This window comes from Apium graveolens, chromosome 8 (assembly GCF_009905375.1).
Source record: "Apium graveolens cultivar Ventura chromosome 8, ASM990537v1, whole genome shotgun sequence".
Lineage (NCBI taxonomy): Eukaryota > Viridiplantae > Streptophyta > Magnoliopsida > Apiales > Apiaceae > Apium > Apium graveolens.
The window spans coordinates 152,081,946-152,107,301 of NC_133654.1; positions in this window are offsets into that span (position 1 = coordinate 152,081,946).

A 25,356-nucleotide genomic window follows, 5' to 3' on the forward strand; every position below is an offset into this window, starting at 1 on the left:
ATAAAGGTCAAAGTTTCCTTCTAATGTCTTTGAAGACATTTCCTTGTGACTCATCAAGTAAATCTGAATCATTGTCAACAAGTTTCCGATCTACGCCTATGTCAGACCCATTATCCGCAGCTGTATCCAGGGGATTTAAGCCTGGAGAGGTAGACGTTGACCACTGATATATGGCTATTGGATCAGTATCCTCTCCAAACAGCTGTAAAGGTAATTGGTCTATTAAAGAACCTTGAACAATCGAATCTGACCTTAAAATGGTCAATACTCTTATTTCCGTCAACTTTTCCTTTGTGTATATAACCTCACCTTGTGCATCAAGAATTGTTTGTATTTGAGGTGGTGTCACTACATCGGATACCCTAGACGACAAACGAATTTCAATTGATGCACCCTGTTGAGAGGATGAATCTAATAACTGTTTTTGTGCCTTTTCAGCCATTACATCTTTTTGAGAAGATGTATGGGGGCTAGCAGGTGCCTCAGTTTTTTAATATTACTCAACTTTATAGGAGACATAGCTGCTTGGTTGATTTCAGAACCTTCCTTATGTGGTGATTAAGGCACTTTCTCCCTCATGCTCATTCATATTTCATTTTAGTGGTAAGAGAGTGTTAGTTGGCTCTGTTTCTCTTTTTATCTTTACAGTATGGGATAAAAGTTGTGGATTTTCAACCTCATGACTACCAAATGAAAGAAGGCCATTGGAGGCTGAACCTGCATCACAGAATATATGGCAATGTAGAGATAAAATGCACTTAGAACCTATAATGAATGAAAATTATACATTTAATATTTTGAAATAAATGATACACTATAGTGATTTCACAAAGATTTTCATGAAATAAGTAATCACCGCTATAGAAAGAAGTTTGATTTTTCTCTTAAAATTATTTAAGTGCACAAGTTTGTTTTTATGCATGAAAGATAAATAAACATGTCTTTTCATTTGACAAAGACACAAACTCATGGCCTACCAGTATTAAGAAGAGAAAGAAACATTTTATCTTTTAATATGAATGAGTTTTTATAAAAGCAATGATCACTTATGGTAAAGTCTAAGCAATTCTCATTCATGTCAAAAGCTCCATAATCTATCTTTATACAATTATTATCAACAACATGTTTATTAAAAATTAATCTTATAAGAATGACTATGCTGCTGATTTCAAATTGTAGTCAATCTTTCAGATATAACAACTCATATAGATTCACTAGAACTTAAAATCTCACAATTATCTACAACAAAATATTAGGAATATATCATGGTTTGATACTTGTCAAGTATTTAGATACCAACAATTATGCTGTACCTCATTTTAATATAACTTAATGTTAGTCCCTGAATCAACTGTAGAGGGGGGGGGTGAATAAAGTTAATACAATCAATTCGACAAAGCTTCAACAAAATCAACAATTTTTATATTAACAGATAAAAACTGATTACAAACGTACTCTCTCGAAAGGATGAACAATTATCCTTGAGAGCTGCTAGGTTATGCGAAAGATATAACAATGTTCTCAATGCATATAGCATAAAACTTAATATGTGCTTTTTATAGAGCACAACTACACAATGTATAAGGAATCCTATTCTATTAACAACAAGGAAAGCTAATACAATGTTTCTGAGATAAAGTCCTTCACCGCCTTGAGTTCCTATTTCCTTATCGAAGATCAACTGATGTGACAAAATACTGATTATATTATCCGTTGACATCATCATCCATTGATATAAGTTCTGATGTGAACTTCTGATAGTTTCTACTTGATATCACAATTGCTCCTAACAATCTCCTTCAACTTGTTCATTATGAAAATATGGATAAGTTCCAATTGATGATGTCAAAACCCTCAAAATGTAGAAATCAAGTATGCATATTCAATCTTACTTCAGTGAATATCAGACTTTACTCTTCATTCTGAACTCTAACATATTTTAGAAAATCTTCAAGAAACTTCCTCAGCAGATTCTCTTCCATAACATCCAAATACCATTACAATCTCTATTTATGTTCCTTCAGTTCATCTGTTGATTCATCATACTGATAGATGGTAGCCCTGAGATAACGTAACTTTCAATTTCCAAGAGATAGATCATCTAGCTCCAGAAACCCAATTTTCTTTCCATTCGGATTAAAGGTTAAAACTTTAGTCCCTAGACTTATTTCTATCTTGGCTCCTCCAATAGGTGTAACACCCCCAAATCCGGGGTCGGGGATCCGGGTTGTCACGAGTTCCATTTCCCTTAATAACACCCAATCTTAATACACAATCAACTACTCTGTACTGTGACCCCACAATAAACACACACACCACAAGTTATAGTCTCAGAGATGAATATCCAAAAATAATCACAAGTCATTTTATTCCACAATTATATGTCAATACACCTTAAAAAGGTTTCTGAATAGATTTACATTTCTTTGCCATTATTACAATTGATAAAGATACATAAGTCTGGTACATCAAAAGTTGAAAGCCTAGCCTATTGGTAGTTCCTACCTCAGCTACAGCGACATCAACGCCTATAGGAAACTGCAGAACGTTTCCTAATCGCTTGCGAATCGGGAGCTTGGTCGTGTTCATCTTTTCTATCTGTTGTTGTGTGTTGAAAGAAGAAAGCAAGGGTGAGCAGCAAGCCCACCAAAATAATATGTATAATGATTAACAATATATGAGCCTTCTCATAGTACTCATGAAAGTCTTGGTCAAAAGAAATGAACCAAGTTGATATCTTAATGCGATGAAGTCGCAAAATATTCAGTATATATATATATATACATATATACTTTTCAAAATATTGGAAGTCCTCTTCCATGCATAATATACACAAAGTCCCAGTGTATAACTGTATAAAAAATATCGTTGCAAGGTGATCTCATATATCTAACCTTGTCTCAACGTTTTTCTGAAAATCTTTGTCATTCATAAGACAATTATTAATTAGATATAAGTTTAAAAGACAAAGTTACAAGATACCCCAATATACTTATATCTTTCCCAAATACTACTTGAACTACCACCGTTCAAGTTATAATCAGTTTCAAAAGTTCATCACATAGATGAGACTACAAGACAAGATTTGAATAGATTCAATCTTTGAATATCATTATAAATAATGAAGTTACGAGATACTTCATTAAGTCCTGACATATATATACACCTATATATATATATATACATTTCCTGAAAACCTCTGTCATGTAAAGTATGAACAGAATTGCAATATCCAATAAATTTGGAAAGAAAAGAATTTTGGCATAAACCTGATATCTTGCTGATCAGGCAAAGATACCAATAAGTAACCTTTTCTACTAGTAGATGGACGAATTCCCCACTGGTCATCACCCTGGTCGCAATAGGACCTTATGCTGGACTGCCACTCAGCCACTTATACATTTGATGGACTCCCACTGAGCCACTTACACTATCATGGACGCCCACTGAGCCCATGTTGCTTATGCCGACTCAATAGATGGACTTACTTCCCGAACGTTGGGTAAGTAATCAATTCATTTACCAAAACTGCAACCTTGTTGTGAATATAAAATACACCACAGAGCCGGATCCCTTAGATTTTTTTTGAGCGAGTATTCAAGTCCCCTTAAAATGGAAGATCTTGAATTTGAAAACAAGTTTTGGGATCCGCTCTACCTTTTAAATTCATTTTGAAGACTCGAAAACATTTTTTAAGAATGTTTGGAGTAATGCTGATTTATAAAATAAATCAGTCCCAATATGAAAGAAATATCTGAATATTATTATTTAAATAATATTCCCATAAAGAATAATTGAGGTAGAAGTTGGAAAAATTATACTTGAAATGAATAGCAAATAATCAAAGATATACTTATATGAAAGTAATATCTTTACTTGAATAATCAAAAATAAGTTTGATTATCGACACCTTATTCTTTAATACAATAAAGAATATTATTAAGTAATAAGCGGAGTCATAATACCTCGAATGAATACTACAAATAATATTCATAAAATAAAGGAGTCATACATCCTCGAATGAATATCCAAGTAATATTCAATAATAATATAAAGGAGTCATACATCCTCAAATGAATATCCAAGTAATATTCAATAATAATATAAAGGAGTCATAAGCCCTCGAATAAATATTCGAAATAATATTCAATAATAAAATGAACTGAGTCATAAGCCCTCGAATGAATATTCAAATAATATTCAAATAATAAAATGAACTCAGTCATAAGCCCTCGAATGAATATTCAAATAATATTCAAATAATAAAATAAAGGTATCGAATAAACCTTATTTGATCAATAGTTTTAAAAACTATATCCATATATATATATAAATATATATATATATATAATATACTCGGGAACATCGACTCCCGGTTTAGAAATATGTTCACCTTTTATTCCCTATACTAAGGGTATACGCAACTACTTGCTTATTTCTAGCATAGGTATTATGCAACTATAAGCATTGAAATCAACAGATAGATAACCAGATTACGAAACAGACATGCATATATACCATATCAGCATGCTCCAATATATCGCCAAATTTGCTAATAACAATCATGCACTATCACAAGATAATGCATATACACATATACATCACCACAACAGTATAACGGGTAGAAAACTTGCCTAAGCGACTGGGGGTTACGAATGGCTCGGGACGAGTCTGGTAACCTATAAACAACAAGTAAGTTAGAATTAAACCAAAGTCACTTGTAAATCTATACTCTAACCAACTCAGACTCTAACGCTCGTTTTGCGCTTACTGATTCTCTTAAGTCACCCGAGTACCCTCGGCTCCACCATTTTTAATAAATTAACCATTATGAGTTTTAAGGCGATTCCTTCGCGAGTGTCTTACCAAATGCCTATTACACCTTACATAAATGTTTCATACTTCAATTAGTCCTTTAAGGTCTTTAACCTATGTTTCAAAGTAAGGCGAGGGGTAAGGGTTCGTTCGCGAAACGTCGTTACTTAAAACGGCCGTTTCTCCTAAACCGTTCATCGGAATCGAACGAACTACATATCAAAACGAAGCTCGTAACACGAACTATCTAAAAATGGCAATGGTCAAAATCTAGCAGGGGGTTATAGGGTCCTAATGTTATGCACAAAAACAGTCTAAAGAAAATCGGACGTTACGACGGCTATGTTTACGTGATTTCCCAATTTTAAACCATTCAAAACCAACCCAATTCAACCTCAAATCCAACATACAACCAACATCCATCCTTATCACATCATATCAGCCCCAACCAATTCAATTTTAACATTCATACTTATGCCTAAGTTTAAATTTTAACTATACTACATTCTTTTAACCAAAACAACAAGATTTACCATTCCATTTCAATACCATTTCAATCCCAAACTCTAAATCACAAACATTAAGCTACAATATCACCATAATAACCAAAATCATCTTATAATACATAGGAATCTAGGGTTTGGAGATGATATACCTTCCTTGAAGTGGTGGGAGTAGCTAGGAAGCCTTAAGAAGCTTTGAGAAGTCTTAGGAATGCTTGGATCTTCAAGGAAAACAAGAAAGATTTCAAGTTAAAAACTTGAAAACACTATTAATTGTCTTCTTCATTGATTAAATGAAGAAGATTGAGAAGGAATTGATGGCTTAAACTCATGATATAGCCCTAACTAAGCATAAAGATGATTAGGGAATTAACTCACCAATTTAGGAGGCTTGGATCTTGAGTTTTGAATTTCTTGCCTTTTGCAATAGTAAAAAGCCGAGAGCTATGAAGAACAATGCCTTGGTTTCTTTTTGATTTTTTTGATGAAGATGATTTGCTTGGCTTGGTTGGTTTGATTTTGTGTTTGATTTAGTTAATTACCTATTTGCCCTTGATTTTGTGTGGTTAAAAAGCCACCACATCTCCTTCCTTCCCATGTCATGCCTATGTCATGTGGTGATGTCATCTTTCCCTCCTTGTCCTCTTCTCATTGGTTGGGTGACATCTCTCTCTCTAATCCCTTTGATTAACTTCCTAATTGTTTGCCTAATAACCGCTGATCTGTTATACGGTTCACTTAACTTTCATTTTCGTTTATCGTTTGAGGGATCATACCCCAGATCTTATTACTTAGGTTCCCTTAACCTTTCTCAATACATTATATTCCTTTTTATGATCCTCTATTATAATCCTTTTATCCTGTTACCTTATACTCAATTCTTTCCGTATCTAGTGGATTTCCGGGAAAATCAAATTGTTCGGAAATTGGATTCTGACGATCTTTACATACACTTATATACCACATAGAGTACTAATAATATCTCTGAATATCCATAACAGAACCCCTACATAGTGTGGCATGAAAAGTTTTCTCATTCAGCAAAAACACTATTCATAAGGGTTTCAAAAATTTCCAAAAATTGGGGTTATTACAGTCTCCCCTCCTTAAAAGGATTCCGTCCCGGAATCAGATAGAAAATGAATAGGGATACTCTTTTTCTTTTTTTTTAACATTGCACTTTCTAACTCTCGAGTAAATTTTCCCACATTGTGGTTCTTCCATCAAACTCTGACTAGTTTGATAACCCTTCTCCTAAGCACTTGTTCCTTTTCGATCTATAACCCTTTCTGGTTGCTCCCTATAGGTTACGTCGGGTTGCATGTCTATGCGCTCATATGCCCCTATTTGTCTGGCATCCGAATTACACTTCCTTAACATTGATACGTGAAACACGTTATGACTTGCTACATGTTCGGGGGTAGGGCTAGCTTATATGCTATCTTCCCAAAACGTCTTAATATATCCAAGGGTCCGACAAATTGTGGACTTAGCTTTCCTTTCTTTCCGAATCTCATCAATCCTTTCCAAAGGATACCTATAACATTTCTAGGTCCCCTATTTCATACTCTTTGTCCTTTTTGAGTCAAATCAGCATACCTCTTATGTCCATCTTGGGTTACTACCAGCCGTCCTCTAATTAGATCTATTATATCCCTGGTCCTTTGGACTACTGCGGGTCCGAGCATCTTGCGCTCTACAACTTCATCCTAACATAAGGGAGATCGACATTGTCTTCCCTCAAGGATCTCATAAGGCGATATCTCAATACTGACATATGATCTATTATCGTAAGATAACTTAATTCGCGTTAAGTGATCATTCCAAATTCTTTCAAGTCTATTGCACAGACTCTCATTATAGCTTTTAGCATTAGAGCTTTTGCTTCTCAATACCCATTCTTTTCCAGTTCGTAATCGCTATCACCTTCCGTTCCTAATATTATACTGGTTATACCTTTGGCTCGTTAGCGTTCTATAACCTTTTAATACCCATGTCAACCTTAGTATCACGAATGTGTTTCCATTCCGAATACCACCGCAACTTTATTACTCCTTTTTCCAGCTGTTTCTATTTCCCAAAGTTTGATCAATCATATAGAAGGAAAAAAATTTATTGAGAGATCACTATGATCATGAACACTTGTTATATCGCATAGTTAGTACAGAAGGTGGCCAACCTTTAGTACTTGACAAGCAATTAAACAATAGCTGGTATCCTACTCGGCTTCTATCACACAGATAGATAGTCATTCGGCAATACCTCCCCTTCTGGAAGGGTTGTTCTTCTCAGTTTACATGAAATGAAAAGAAGAGAAAAGAACGAACTGAAGAGAATTGTATATATGTAAGAAAAAAAATTATTGCCATAAAATATCTGGCTTGGAATCTACCTCTGAACTATAGAGGTCTGTCATAGGAGAACAAAACATATATGTATATATATCAACATCAAGTATTATCGCATCGCATTTCACATGCTTAAATATTTTTGTTATTCCGTCCATCATTCTATGGACCCATGCTCTTCCTCGAGCTTATACACAATCACCTTTGAAACTCCCTCGACATTGAAAATTGAATCTGGGATCTTATTCTAGACATCATCATTACTAGAATTCTATGCTTGCACCGCAACCTTCCTCATATAGTAATACGACTCTCTATTGCTAAGAAGGAGTAAATATTCAATAGGTAGATACTCTACTTACTTAGTCTATCAATAATAACTTATACACTACCACGACCCAATTAGTGGTACTCAATCTCAACACCCATTCCAATACAACTCTCACGGTTGTAATCAGCTCATTACTCATTGAATCATTGATGCCTTACTATGGTCCACCACTGACCTACTGTCATCATTCACTTTCCATGAAATCTTAATATCTAACCATACGGAGTCCATACATCTCGTATCTAATTCTCCTAAGGAGGTAACATGATCACCGTTCATGATTCATGAAGAACACTCCTGAACTTGTTGTACTTTCATGACATGAGGTAGATAAAATTGCAGAAGAGTTTCAGTCAAAGCAACGATAGCAGGTTAATACCATTCTCAATCGTATGCCTTAAATAGAAGACTTAACTCAAAGGTTCGTTTAGTCCTTTTTGAAATATGGTCCTGGATTATTCTCAAGATAGGACCTTCTAAGATAGATAGCCCGCTAATGGCAATTACACGAATTAAACCTTTACCAACTACTATTACGGTTGGGTATTGCACAGTCATCAGAAGGAATGTCAATCTTCCAAACCATAATACAACCTTCACAGCTTTAACCATCATCACTGCATTCTTCTGGCACGAGCGCCTATAATTATTCTCTTACCTTTAAAGTGTCGGCCACCTCTTTGGCCTTTCCTAATAGTAAAATTTCCTTACAATCAATGTTATTTTAACCACCTCCAAATAAATTCTCTACCTTATTTCAATCACTGCTTATATGAAAATGTCTTCCTTAAAATCTGATGAGTAAGAAAAGAAATCACCATTTTTCCATAAGTTATTGCCTCAGTCTTTAGAGGTTAATCACTGTCGCGACTGACTCTCGATCGTACTTAGAACATCTTTTGTCTTAGGTCCTAATTGCCCTGAACAATTTCGACCTTTACTGGTTCGATCCATACTTTCTCGTGGTTTAACACGTGCCCCACTTGGCATCATTATAATCACGTCATATTCCTTTTATCAACATTTTTATTCTTGAGAATTTTGAATATTACCTTTCTCCATGCAAAACCTCTAAGGTTATCTTTCAATAGTTCCTCCTGTATTCCCTAGATACAGGGCATATCGAAATACCATTTATTAATACCAGAATCATTGTCTATATACTTCTGAAAAATTTCTCCACTGATTCTTAAAGGTTGTTATTACCTTAATCCTTTCCAATTCATACTGTCAAAACTCATACTATCCCTATTAAGGGTGAAATGCCAACCTTTATGCATTCCCCTAGGATTCATTTTAAGTTACCGATGTTTTATCCTTAATTCCACCTTTAAAAGGTACACGCATCCTTCCATGGATAAATCAAGTCATATATCCCTGATAAGGGTGTCTTATTCAATCATTCCCACCTCGATAGTATATGCCTAATTTCACAATAACATCTGTATACAAAATGAGGTTAATCAAAATGGCCTCCAAAAGATAACAACGGTTATCCGCTTTTCTTGCCTAATCTGGTAACGATAACAAGGATGTTCTGGAAGATATTGGTCGTGTTCAACGTGAACTTCTTCTTAATAATTCCTTATTTACTTTTGTTGTTTATCTCAACAGTCACCTCAATGTTGGGATATCTTTCATATCTGGCGTCTCCCTTTCTGGGTAACAAGCCACCGGTCTTACACTTCACATTCTTGAAGGTCACTTCCTTCATCCAAATTTTCCTAATTTCTTACTTCCTTGTCTCCTCAGTCTATCTGCTTCTCATTATTTATCCTTCGAACTATCTCAAGGTTTCCTCGAATCTTCCCAACTTACAGGGGATAAAATATATGTATCTCTTCTGCCTTCAACCATCAATTTTTTTTAACTCATGGTGAATCACCCTCATCTTGACGATTACATACTTTTCTATTTATATTGCTACGAGTCTTTAGGGTTTCCTCATACCCAACTCCCTTATCATTCCTCAAACTCTATTGCCGTTATATTCCTTTCCACTTCAATTTCTTTTTATTTTCCTTTCTCTTATCATTATTTCAAGAAGCCAAAACAACATAAGCATTGATTTCAAACATCCCGTCATTCTGGATTCGTGTCCTCAGAACGAATCTTGACAACTTTTACATCTTAGATTCATAATTCATCATACTCGTCTGCCTTTGTTCTGGCTCTAAAGCTTTTACACTATCTCCTTATCTTTGGGAATTACTTTCCCGAAAACAATTGACTGAACTTAAATCAGTTTATTCTAACCTCTGGCTCCGTGCCTTTCTTGGTCTTTCACCAGCGGGTGGCCTCTCTCTTAGGAGGGTAACTGACAAAACAGTCTTTTGTGATTCGTCCATAATTTAGAATCTCAAATGATTCCTATATTTCCTTTAGCGAGGTTCTTGCCTTGACTGGTTCAGCTTGTTCCTTGGAACTCTAAGGGCTTAGCGACTTAAAGGCCCTGAAAGAATTTCTCACCGCATTGTTTCCTCAAGGTGGTGGTTGGGGATAATAGTCTAAGTTCTGTCTAGACAGGTCCATAAATTGCCGTATAGGAGTACCGTCTCGGGTCTCCTTTCCTTACTCGACTTTCTGTTTCCTTAGTATGAAATGTTTCAACCTTCTCCCATAATCAGGGTTATCTTATACATTAAAAACCTTGTTTTCCACTCTATTATGTTATGGGTTCTTTCTTTCTTGATGGCAACCTCCCTGACTATCACATTCAGGGTTTGCCCTATATCCTATTCCTCAAACTATGGCTCTCATCTAAGTTCTCATCCTTAAGCTCTTGAACTTTCGGAACCCAAATTCTATAGAAATACCTCATTATTCCCTTATCATCTTTCTCGGTATTAATCTCATATTTATTTGTTGGCTCTCTGCCTTCATTCATCACCTTTTTCTGGCACAATATGCTCTTTTCCAATAATTCGGTCTCTATTGCAATCTCAAACAGCTTTTCGGTACCGGCTCCGGTTACCTTCACTTCTATTTCCATCTTCTCAAAATCTCTTATAAACTCTCTCAAAGACATTATCATCTTGAGTCTCTCCTTTTTACTAAGGGTATCAGCCACCACATTGGCTTTCCCCGAATGATAAAGAATCTCATAATCGTAGTCCTTGATTAGCTCTAACCACCTCATTTGGCACATGTTGAGCTCTTTTCTGCGTGAAAATGTACTAGAGCACTTATGGCTTAGGTAATTCTCGCACTTCTCTCCATACAAGTAGTTCCTCCAATCTTTAGGGCAAAACTATTGCCATGAGCCCAAGCTCATAGGTGGGGATATCGAATTTTATATTCCCTTAATTATCTTGATGCGTACGCGATTACCTTGCTGTGCTGTATAAGAAGCACCCTAATTCCTTATGTGAAGCGTCACTACAATTCACAAAATCTCTTTTTTCATCCGGCAACGCCAGCATAGGGGCCGTCACCAACATTTGCTTCAGTTCTTGAAAGCTGTTCTCGCATTTCTCTGTACATTCGAACTTCTCAGTCTTACGAGTAAGCCACGTTAAAGGGGGCTACTATCTTTATAAACTTGAACGAACCTCCGGTAGTGATCGACCAATCCTACCTCTGGTAGTCGACCTAACCATGGTCATCAATTCATCAGTGGTCCTTTATTCATTCTTGTCAGGATCCTCCATGGGATCCTCCTCAGCAACTATCCCTTCTAGGAAAACATCCTCAATATCAACATCATTCGGTCCTGCATTAGGACACTCTATCGGATCCACAATCCGATCTCCAATTAGTAATAAACATCATCGCGCTGTTGCTCCTCAACCTTAGGGTTTGGAGTCCCGCTACCATCTACGATAACGAACTACGCTTCTATCACGATATTTATAAGGGTTCCCATAAGGGTTTTAACTGTCAGTACTACGTTAGGTAGCCCGACTATGAACTTGGCAAGAGTTCTTATTTATCTTAGTGAACTTATTATCTTAACGCCACATCATCTCTGAGGTTTATAACGCTTAGCTCTGATACCACTTCTGTAACACCCCCAAATCCGGGGTCGGGGATCCGGGTTGTCACGAGTTCCATTTCCCTTAATAACACCCAATCTTAATACACAATCAACTACTTTGTACTGTGACCCCACAATAAACACACACACCACAAGTTATAGTCTCAGAGATGAATATCCAAAAATAATCACAAGTCATTTTATTCCACAATTATATGTCAATACACCTTAAAAAGGTTTCTGAATAGATTTACATTTCTTTGCCATTATTACAATTGATAAAGATACATAAGTCTGGTACATCAAAAGTTGAAAGCCTAGCCTATTGGTAGTTCCTACCTCAGCTACAGCGACATCAACGCCTATAGGAAACTGCGGAACGTTTCCTAATCGCTTGCGAATCGGGAGCTTGGTCCTGTTCATCTTTTCTATCTGTTGTTGTGTGATGAAAAAAGAAAGCAAGGGTGAGCAGCAAGCCCACCAAAATAATATGTATAATGATTAACAATATATGAGCCTTCTCATAGTACTCATGAAAGTCTTGGTCAAAAGAAATGAACCAAGTTGATATCTTAATGCGATAAAGTCGCAAAATATTCAGTATATATATATACATATATACTTTTCAAAATATTGGAAGTCCTCTTCCATGCATAATATACACAAAGTCCCAGTGTATAACTGTATAAAAAATATCGTTGCAAGGTGATCTCATATATCTAACCTTGTCTCAACATTTTTCTGAAAATCTTTGTCATTCATAAGACAATTATTAATTAGATATAAGTTTAAAAGACGAAGTTACAAGATACCCCAATATACTTATATCTTTCCCAAATACTACTTGAACTACCACCGTTCAAGTTATAATCAGTTTCAAAAGTTCATCACATAGATGAGACTACAAGACAAGATTTGAATAGATTCAATCTTTGAATATCATTATAAATAATGAAGTTACGAGATACTTCATTAAGTCCCGACATATATATACACCTATATATATATATACATTTCCTGAAAACCTCTGTCATGTAAAGTATGAACAGAATTGCAATATCCAATAAATTTGGAAAGGAAAGAATTTTGGCATAAACCTGATATCTTGCTGATCAGGCAAAGATACCAATAAGTAACCTTTTCTACTAGTAGATGGACGAATTCCCCACTGGTCATCACCCTGGTCGCAATAGGACCTTATGCTGGACTGCCACTCAGCCACTTATGCATTTGATGGACTCCCACTGAGCCACTTACACTATCAAGGACGCCCACTGAGCCCATGTTGCTTATGCCGACTCAATAGATGGACTTACTTTCCGAACGTTGGGTAAGTAATCAATTCATTTACCAAAACTGCAACCTTGTTGCGAATATAAAATACACCACAGAGCCGGATCCCTTAGATTTTTTTTGAGCAAGTATTCAAGTCCCCTTAAAATGGAAGATCTTGAATTTGAAAACAAGTTTTGGGATCCGCTCTACCTTTTAAATTCATTTTGAAGACTCGAAAACATTTTTTTAAGAATGTTTGGAGTAATGCTGATTTATAAAATAAATCAGTCCCAATATGAAAGAAATATCTGAATATTATTATTTAAATAATATTCCCATAAAGAATAATTGAGGTAGAAGTTGGAAAACTTATACTTGAAATGAATAGCAAATAATCAAAGATATACTTATACGAAAGTAATATCTTTACTTGAATAATCAAAAATAAGTTTGATTATCGACACCTTATTCTTTAATACAATAAAGAATATTATTAAGTAATAAGCGGAGTCATAATACCTCGAATGAATACTACAAATAATATTCATAAAATAAAGGAGTCATACATCCTCGAATGAATATCCAAGTAATATTCAATAATAATATAAAGGAGTCATACATCCTCAAATGAATATCCAAGTAATATTCAATAATAATATAAAGGAGTCATAAGCCCTCGAATAAATATTCGAAATAATATTTAATAATAAAATGAACTGAGTCATAAGCCCTCGAATGAATATTCAAATAATATTCAAATAATAAAATGAACTGAGTCATAAGCCCTCGAATGAATATTCAAATAATATTCAAATAATAAAATAAAGGTATCGAATAAACCTTATTCGATCAATAGTTTTAAAAACTATATCCATATATATATATATAAATATATATATATATATATATATATATATATAATATACTCGGGAACATCGACTCCCGGTTTAGAAATATGTTCACCTTTTATCCCCTATACTAAGGGTATACGCAACTACTTGCTTATTTCTAGCATAGGTATTATGCAACTATAAGCATTGAAATCAACAGATAGATAACCAGATTACGAAACAGACATGCATATATACCATATCAGCATGCTCCAATATATCGCCAAATTTGCTAATAACAATCATGCACTATCACAAGATAATGCATATACACATATACATCACCACAACAGTATAACGGGTAGAAAACTTGCCTGAGCGACTGGGGGTTACGAATGGCTCGGGACGAGTCTGGTAACCTATAAACAACAAGTAAGTTGGAATTAAACCAAAGTCACTTGTAAATCTATACTCTAACCAACTCAGACTCTAACGCTCGTTTTGCGCTTACTGATTCTCTTAAGTCACTCGAGTACCCTCGGCTCCACCATTTTTAATAAATTAACCATTATGAGTTTTAAGGCGATTCTTCGCGAGTTTCTTACCAACTGCCTATTACACTTTACATAAATGTTTCATACTTCAATTAGTCCTTTAAGGTCTTTAACCTATATTTCAAAGTAAGGCGAGGGGTAAGGGTTCGTTCGCGAAACGTCGTTACTTAAAACGACCGTTTCTCCTAAACCGTTCATCGGAATCGAACGAACTACATATCAAAACGAAGCTCGTAACATGAAATATCTAAACATGGCAATGGTCAAAATCTAGCAGGGGGTTCTCGGGTCCTAATGTTATGCACAAAAACAGTCTAAAGAAAACCGGACGTTACGACGGCTATGTTTACGTGATTTACCAATTTTAAACCATTTAAAACCAACCCAATTCAACCTCAAATCCAACATACAACCAACATCCATCCTTATCACATCATATCAGCCCCAACCAATTCAATTTTAACATTCATACTTATGCCTAAGTTTGAATTTTAACTATACTACATTCTTTTAACCAAAACAACAAGATTTACCATTCCATTTCAATACCATTTCAATCCCAAACTCTAAATCACAAACATTAAGCTACAATATCACCATAATAACCAAAATCATCTTATAATACATAGGAATCTAGGGTTTGGAGATGATATACCTTCCTTGAAGTGGTGGGAGTAGCTAGGAAGCCTTAAGAAGCTTTGAGAAGTCTTAGGAATGCTTGGATCTTCAAGGAAAACAAGAAAAATTTCAAGTTAAAAACTTGAAAACACTATTTGTTGTCTTCTTCATTGATTAAATGAAGAAGATTGAGAAGGAATTGATGGCTTAAACTCATGATATAGCCCTAACTAAGCATAAAGATGATTAGGGAATTAACTCACCAATTTAGGAGGCTTGGATCTTGAGTTTTGAATTTCTTGCCTTTTGCAATAGTTAAAAGCCGAGAGCTATGAAGAACAATGCCTTGGTTTCTTTTTGATTTTTTTGATGAAGATGATTTGCTTGGCTTGGTTGGTTTGATTTTGTGTTTGATTTAGTTAATTACCTATTTGCCCTTGATTTTGTGTGGTTAAAAAGCCACCACATCTCCTTCCTTCCCATGTCATGCCTATGTCATGTGGTGATGTCATCTTTCCCTCCTTGTCCTCTTCTCATTGGTTGGGTGACATCACTCTCTCTAATCCCTTTGATTAACTTCCTAATTGTTTGCCTAATGACCGCTGATCTGTTATACGGTTCGCTTAACTTTTGTTTTCGTTTATCGTTTGAGGGATCATACCCCAGATCTTATTACTTAAGTTCCCTTAACCTTTCTCAATACATTATATTCCTTTTTATGATCCTCTATTATAATCCTTTTATCCTGTTACCTTATACTCAATTCTTTCCGTATCTAGTGGATTTCCGGGAAAATCAAAGTGTTCGGAAATTGGATTCTGACGATCTTTACATACACTTATATACCACATAGAGTACTAATAACATCTCAGAATATCCATAACAGAACCCCTACATAGTGTGGCATGAAAAGTTTTCTCATTCAGCAAAAACACTATTCATAAAGATTTCAAAAATTTCCAAAAATTGGGGTTATTACAATAGGCATATCAATAGTATATTCATATTGATCAATGTACTTTGGAATGTAGTTTGATTTATAAGGCATTCCTTTCTGCTTTAACTATATCAGGTTCTTTATGAATGCAGACCAACTGGCAGTTGCAGAATTAGCTACCTTGAGAATTCTAGCAATAAGTTCCAATTCCTTCCATGGTTTGTCTCTTAACTATTCTTGATTCAACCATAAGCTTCTCCGAGACTCCATAAAATAGATTATTTTCTCTTCAATATGATCAATAACAATTTGCACTGATATGATCTTCTGTAAGTCTTCAAGCATTACATTGTCTCCAAATTCTGTCAAACAAGAATGTTTTCCTAAAGTCAAAGCAGCTCCTACAAATGGATCATCGGCATTTAAACTTCCAAGACCACTTGTGATTCCAGGTTGTCTAGATCGAGAACTTTCACCATAAATCTTCTTTAATGTTTCAGAAGAATCTCTTCTAGGTGCTGGTTTCTTGCTTCCCCATAATAGCTTCTTCTTTTCTTCAAAAGTAAGTTCTGGCTTATCAGAGACTATGTCTTCAGAATCAGAATTTGATAAATCTGCTTGAATTGGGTTTAAGAAATCAACAACATGAGTAGTATCAAAGGTTGTGATCAGTTGAATAATAGCTTCTTTAACTTGAGCAATGTCAGAGGTTAATTTCAGTTTATCATCCCAGTCAGCTCCATAAATCTTCCTTCTTTGATGAGCTTGGCTGATTTCTTCTTCTTCACATTTTTCTTCAGTATCATAAGCTTAAACTACTGTATAGATTGGATCTATCAGTATTTGAGATTTAGTTTCCTTAGATACTGATTTCTTCTTTGCAACATCTTTGGCTTTAGACTTTGAAATCTTTGACTTTTCTCCTATCTTCTCTTTTCCTTTAAGCTTCTTGTCAGCAGTTAAAATAACTTGTGATATGAGAGATCTTTTATCTTCTGCCTAACTAATTTCCCTTATAACTACACCTCTGTTTGGACTGTTAGAAAGATCATCTTCATAAAGTACTTGAGATATAACAGCAATATCAGCATTTGCTTTCTTCATGGAATTCTTGAAGTCTTCCACCACTTGCCTTAGCTGTTCAAGATCAACTCCAGGATTTTCTCTTTCAAAGATTCTTTTACTTACCTTAGAGTCAAATACTTGAATCTTTGGATCCTTGTAGAACAGAGTTGTCTTTCTTCCTTTTACTTTCAGAGTTTGAAGATATTGACTTGCTTCAGCACCAGCTTCTATCTCCAGAATACCTTGGTCTTTATTAGCAGCAGTTGTGACTTGTAAAGATTGATGCATTTTTGTAGTCACAGTCAATTATTCTTCTCTTCTTTCATTCCTCTTACTCTCTCCACCTTGTCAAGATCGAAATCTATTGATTGCTTTTAAAGAACCTCCAACTAGCTCTTCACCTCTTCTCCTTTCACTATCCTTCTGCCCCCCTTATTACCTCCATCAAAATTTTCATCATCAGTATTGTCAACAGTATTTTTGTCAGCTGTTTGCATTTAGATTTAACTATTTTCTCCCCCTTTTTGACATCATTACCAAACAGTAGAGAAAGAATCACCTCCATTGAATCCTATAATTTCGTAAGTTGATCAGACATTTGAGCTTCTTTAGCTTCCAATCTAGCTTGAATGGCTTCAATTGTAGTTTGCCTGACAATTATTGGTGCAATTTGTTTTGAACTTCCTGATGAGTAGTCATCCTTGAAGCAATCAATGATTCTTTGATCTGATTGATTTGAGAAGTAGTTGCTTCTTGGCTATATGTAAGCATCTGACAACTAAAGTTGATGCTTTCAGATGATTCCACATATCAGAACTTGTAATCTTCTGTTTTTCTATTTCCAGATGAACAACAGCTTTTGTTCTGGAAATAGGATATGTATCATCTTTCCAATGAGCATTCCAGAGATTATCAAAATAATCCTTGTCCTTCTTAGTATCTAACTCTTTCATTCTCTATTGTCTCACATGCATAGGCATATCTTCAGGGAAGAAAAGATCATCCTCAGGATCTATAATAGCATTAGAAATATTAGCTTCTTCACCATCATTAGATTCTTCAATAGAAACTGGATTTTGTACTAATTGCTGAACTTCATCACCAACTTCAGCATGTAGAATAGAATTAGAAATTGGTGCAGTATGTGATCCAGCAGCTTCAGAAGCTTCCAGACCTTCAGCAGTTAACTCCACATCTTCAAGTAATGTAGATAAATGAATTGGAGCTTCTAAATTAACTTACAGGACCTTAGTTCCTGTAGAATGTTGTGGTGATTCTGAAATGGATGAAACTTTAGGAATGGAATGTTGTGCTACTACATCTTCAACAACAACATGGATTTTCTCATATGATGGAAAAGTAGAGTAAATGGACTATTTTTTTTAACAAAAATAGGGATTTTCTCATGTGGTGGAATAGTAGAATGTATGGACTACAAGAAAGTATCAGTACTTAGACTTGTAGGGAGATTAACAACACTTGGTACATCAGAGTTTACTTGAGGTTCAACAGACTGTTGTTCAGCATCATTTTCTTTAGTACTTTGTACACATGCAAACATATAGCAAATAAAACTTAATCTCTCTATTCTTTTACAAAAGACTCACTACTCCTTACACCACACATCTCATGACTTTTAATTGTCAGATCTTCCTCACAAGGATTACTAAATCCTATCTCTCATCTACTTCTCCTTTTGCCAGGAAGGATCCCGCCTCTCTTTAATTCTGTTTCTCTCTCAATCTTTTCACACATCTCATAGAAAACGTTTAGAAAGATTGTCCTACAGAAATAAAATATGGCTAAAGAAGGGTGATTTATGGTCATACAACTAGAGGTAGGTCATAAATAAGGTCTAGAAGTAATCATACCAACATGATTTATATCATGAAAAAAATAAATGCTGAAAAGACTGAATTATTATTTAGAATAAATGCTGATAAAGTAATAACAGTATTTATACCTTGTGAATATGAAGAAGCAGCTTTTATGCCTTCAACATCTATAATAAGAGTCACTGCAGCAGGAGTATGGCCTTCATTACAACTTTGATGCAATGGTTCTTGTGTAGCTAGAGAATCAGGAGTTGCTGGATGACTTTGACAACCAGGTTCTTGTATACTCTTCTCCATAATTTCAGTAATAGACTCCTGAGCAGTTTCAATCAGAATTTCTTGATCTTCAATATCTGCTGCACCACTTTGAGGTGCGGGTTCTTATGGGATTGGATCAGGAGATGTAGCTGATGTACCCCTTTAAGATACATGTTCTTGTGTGCGTGATCCATGGAAAAGTCTTTTCCCTTGCAGCCTCTTCACACTAGCTTCTACTTCCTTATGAGAGACTTCCCTCGCTCTCTTGTGATATTACATGACTGGAGTTTCAGACAGTTCTACAAGTGCCTCAGCAGTAGACTGGATTTCAGGATTTGGATTTGATGCACTTTGTGTCTCCTCAACAATTTCCTGTTTAATCTGGAGCAAGTGCTGATTGTAATAGGCCTTAACCAACCTTATATTCTTTGGTCTGGTATTTGCAACATTATCAGCAGCTGTGTCTGTTTCAGTTGATGGAACAACTGGTCTGGGAGAGAATCAGATGAAAGGTTTAGAAATATGTAAGATAAGGTAGCATTGTCCTCATCTGAATCTGATTCTAACCAGCAAGTACAAGTTTCCTCTTTATAATTTCTGAAGGTTTTGAAGAATGAGGAACTTGAGATGCTTCATATTTTGACATAGCTATAGCAGGATTTGTAGCTCTCTTAGCCAATTCTTTCTTTTTACAACAAGTGTCTTTTGGGAGACACCTGAGGTGGCTTCTACTTGAGATTATTCTGGTGGTTGAGTTTGTGTTTGGATTTTTGTTTGAGTTGTTGTGCAAGGGTGAGCTACAAGGGGTCTTCAATGGTGATTTTCCGTAGCTTAGCACTCTGGCTGTTAAGCAAATCATAAGTCTCAAGAAGCCTTGCTAAAAGCAAGTTTCTTGCAACTAGTGGTAACCTTAAAGGAGCTAAATTCAACTGCTTTTCATCTTGTGAAATTAAGTTAGAAAAAGCCCTTTTTTCTCAACTTTAACACTGACACTATTTGATTAGAGGGGATAGGGGTATCAGGAAAACAAACATTGAAAATCAACTGACAGAATCTAGCATAATATATTATATTTCTATTAGCATTTATCCTATCACCAATATAAGATAGAACTACTCTACCATAATCATAATGTGAACCATGAATGAGAGAGTACCCTATGTACTGTGTTATTATGGGCAAGACATCAAAATTCGAATATTTGTTGTTGAATGCCTTTGTGATGTAATCAAAAAAGAAACTCCATTCCTTCCTTAGCCCATTCCTGTTTACTTGACCAAGGTTCTTCAAATCGTTGTCATAGCCAATCTCAGTAAAGATTCTCCTCATTTTAGTATCACCTACCAGACTTGTGCAGGAGATATGAGTAGGAAACTGTAATGCATCCCTTACAGTTTGAGGAGTTACAATCCTTGTTCTATTGTCAAATTCAAATACAAGGCTTGGAGATCCATTAACTCCTCCATCATCAAATACTCCAGTCCTCCAAATAGCCAGCGCCTGGTCACCAAAGATTGTGGGTGGAGCTGTGAGAGCAAAACCATTCTCGATGTATCTAAGAAAGTCCTAAAAAATGTGAAAATCAACTTTCACACTATTGTTAGTCATGATAGCTAAATAGTTGTTAGTCACAAACTTTACACCACCATAATCAAATGATTTAGAAGCAGCAGGTGAAGTCATGGTTAATTTTCAAGAAAGATTTACGAACATGATTTAGGGTTTCAGAGTTTATGGTTTTGAGAAAGGTAAAGTAGCAGAGAAAAATGTTAGATATATTTGATAATGTCATGTCTAATATGATTTGTGTTTAGTTTTCAGATCTTACTTAAACAGGATAAATCAGTACTTAACTGAATATCAGCACTTATACTGAAGACAGAACTTAAGTTATCAGTACTTAAGGTTCAGGAGATATTTATCAGGAGATAATATCAGGACTTAAAGGAAACTTTCAGATAAGGAAGGCGGCTGATTGAAAAGAAAGAAGATCAAGACAAACGCAAGAAGAGATATGCATGAAGAAGGAATTCTATGAAGAATAGAATACTTGGAAGAAAAGATAACTGGTTGATATATTTTAGGAAGTAGAATTATATTCCATATCAATTAGCGATTATCTTGTAACTGTGTAGTATATAAACACAGACATAGGGTTTACACTTTAAGTGTTATCATTATCGAGAATAATATTCATTGTAACCCTAGCAACCCTCGTGATATTTGTTCATCATTGAGAGAGGACAATTCTACATTGTAACAGAGTTTAATAAAGTTTGTTTTCTGTTACTTGTGTTCTTTAAATTCGATTTGATTGTGCTATACACTGTATTCAACCCCCTTCTACAGTGTGTGTGACCTAACAAAAAAATAATGAAAATAAGTAAAGTAATATCTAAAATAAAAAATTGATTTTATATAACAATTCTCTCCACTAGTTTAGTCACAATTCAGTTTAACGGGACACGTGGAAATATACGATTGACTGTAAAAGTAATCATATAACGTGTGTTACTGTATGCACAATTCCCGATAATAAAGTTATACATTAAACGAACGTGTTTCATATCCTTACTTCAACGTGTAAACATCTATAACCATGAAAAATTACCCATCTGTGGCTAACTTCAACCATGTAATTACAATACTGACTAAAGCAATTTTTTGAATATCTTAAAAAATAGTCATTCATCTGATTACTAGAGAAATACTCTGATAATAGCCTAAATTCTGATAAGTTGTCGTGACTCACTTACACTGAGAAGCCACTGTAAAATGGAATTTTAAAAGATGCATAAAATGAGCACAAAATAGTTAAGGTGGATTCATGTATGAACTCATTCTAAAGTAGACTTCAGAATCATGACAGATTTTGAGTAAAGTTCTTAGTTATGCCTTATTTCTAAGATATACTGAAGTGAATCAGACTTTAATCTTTATCTGATATTTAGCTTACTTCACATACATACACTCCATATGAATGATGAAAATTACTGTGGTGATAAATATTGTTTTAGATGAACGTTTAAGTGTCAGTTGCATAAATTCTGTGGACAAGTAATGATGGAATTCTGATGATTAAGTTCTGAAGAAATGAAATCAGAATTTGTGTGAAGAATTACAGAAATGGGCATTCACTTTTCGAGTTAAGGAATCATGTTCTGCTGGCTGTTAAGTTCTGATATAAGTCTAAGTTCTGTTATTACATTCTGATTCTTTACTTGACTTATTTGTGGTTAAAATCTGAAACAGTCTTTTTTAAAATCAGAATATGTTTGGGTGAGATATTAACAGTCAACATAATTTGGGTTGGTACTCGTCTATGCACAACAATTTTTACTTGTTTCGTGTGCGCATTAAATCCTGTTTTCAGCTTCCAATGGCTGTAATTATTCTCATCAGTCTAGGGAGACGAGGTATAATTATTTCTACCTATAACCATTCAATTTTCCTTGCATCTCTTGATATTCTATTGGTTATATAAACCAACGCCTCATTCCAGCCAACACATCTCTCATTTTCTCTCAAACTCATTTTTTCTCATCACAAACATGGTTCATTTCAACTTAGTTCTGAACTATGACACTTTCACTATCAATTTGAGGTGTACTGAATGGCAGCAGGAATGGCATGTCACTGCCATTCCTGATGAAATCTGGGACTCAGTTTCCCAAGAGCTCCTCACAGACCTCTTGTTCTTCTACATGGACTATCATCGGCATCTTGAGCTTCTGGAAGAGGAACGGAGAGAAGCTCTCCGACAGCAGGAGCAAATTATTCGTCTTGCTGTTCTTTTTGTTGAGAGTAGGAATAAGAAATAATTGCAGCTATCTATTTTTCTTACCGTCAGCTTTGTCTGGCTTCTTAGCTTAGGACTAAAGCTGTTGATGTTAGGGTTTGTAGCTTAGGACAATCTTGTACATTTAAGCATGTAATTTAAATTTCATGAAATGTATTTGCTCAATATATTAATGAAATTTTATATTTATGCAAGATTTTATCTCTGAGTAGTTTGATATTCTGATAACATTTTAAATCCTGATACTAACCATATTCTGATGACCTTTTTAGCTCTGATACAAATCAAGTTCCGATTCTGACGTGGCAGTATTTGTTTACTTGGTTTATTAATGGTCATTCTCTCATTGGTCATAATTTTACAGAATATTGGTAAGGCAGTAATAAAAAAATTATTAAGTGGGAACAGTTTTTAAAATTTAAAATAAAACTGAACTACTTTGATTAATGGGATTACTTGGTAAGTGGAACAGTTTTTCCTTAAAAAACTGCATGTGATAAGTAATTATTACTGAATACCCGTGCCCATTAATTATCTTTTACTGCTGCATGTCTGACAGGTGTCTCAACGGTTACTTTTTCTACCGTGTATAAGTAATAGAGAGAAAAGATTGTAAAATCTTTAATTTACTTTCATATTTTATCTCTCTCTTTTTACTTTAATTCTCTCTCATCTACTGACGATTTTTCATATAGACATTTTCTCAAACACCTTACAGGCACTTTTCTTTCTCACGAATTCTCATGGCACCCAAGGACATAATTTTTGATGGAGCTACGTTTGTTCCTAATAACTTCTCTGCTATTCTTAGCAAGTCAGAAGCACCCTTTGAACTTCACTTCATTCAGGAGTTTCTTGCTAGTTCTGATATTGGGTATGCTCTTACTGAACCCGAAGCAGTCTCTAGTACTCAAGTACTGGAGTTCTGGAGAAGCGGTGTATATGATGTGGTGGTGCTCAAGGGTCCCCAAGTATTATTTTTTCATCAGGGGAGGATGAGTATGTTGTGACATTATCTACGATTCGACAAGCACTGCAGCTACCTGAGAACTGTGTTTATTCTACTGTTGAAGATTCAGTTCTTCAAAACATGATGGCCATTCTGGGATATGAAAGGACATTAGCAAAGCTGGGCCAGTTGAAGAGATCTTTCATAAGGAGGGAATGGAGTTTCTTCTTTGATTGCATAACTAAGGCTTTTGCAAACAAATGTTCCAATTTTGATGCAATTCCTATATTCAGCCAACAAATCGGGTATGCTCTCATAAATTAATCTGATTTTGACTATGCAAGTGCTGTTTTAGGTTTTATTGGGGACATAATGCATGAAGATAGATCTACTGTCTATTTTGCTAGATTCTGTCAGCTTATCTATAGTTTCTGTTGTGATAATAAGCCCCAAAATGCTTGTGAATTAATTTCATCATTCAGAATAGCTAAAAGAGATTTTACTGACTTATTATCTACTGATAATAAGAAGGCTGTGTTAAGACCCCTCTTAATTCCTTTATCTGTCAAACAAGCCTTAATAACCTATGATCCTGTTAAATACACTGCACTATATCCTGATGTCCAACCGTCTGCACCTCATCCATCAACACCTACCACTTCTACTCAACCACCTCAAACTTCTCCACCTCAAACTTCAGAACCTACAGTGCAGCCTTCATCTTCCAAACCTAAGAGGACTAAGAAAGTACCTCATACACAACAGAAGAGAAGGAGATTCATTCTGCGAGATGAATTAGATGCTGAGGAACAGGTTCCTGTTTCAAACCTGTTGTTCTAGAAGCTGAGACGGTCTCTTCTCAGGAGGATGTTGATATTGGGAGTTCTAGGCCCCTAAAAAGGCTTAGAAAGCGTAATTCTGATGATACAGCTCCTAAAGTCTCTTTAAAAGCTAAAAGATTCAAAACATTGGCAAAAAGGCCTGAAGATTCTGGTAAAGGAATGGAAGCAGCAACTAAGGAAGGGAATCAGGAATCTCTGATCTCACAAGACCCTATTGAAGCTCATAATTCTCCTAGTGTTGATCCAGACCCTCATGCAACTCATCACTCTCCACTACATGAGCCAGAAACTACTCACATTCCTACACCTCCAGTATCTCCAGTACTTGCTGATAACAGGGGTCAAGTGATGAAATTGACATCCATAACTTAGAAGTACCTCAGGTTTTGTATCTAGAAGCTCCACCAACTCAAGTCACTCC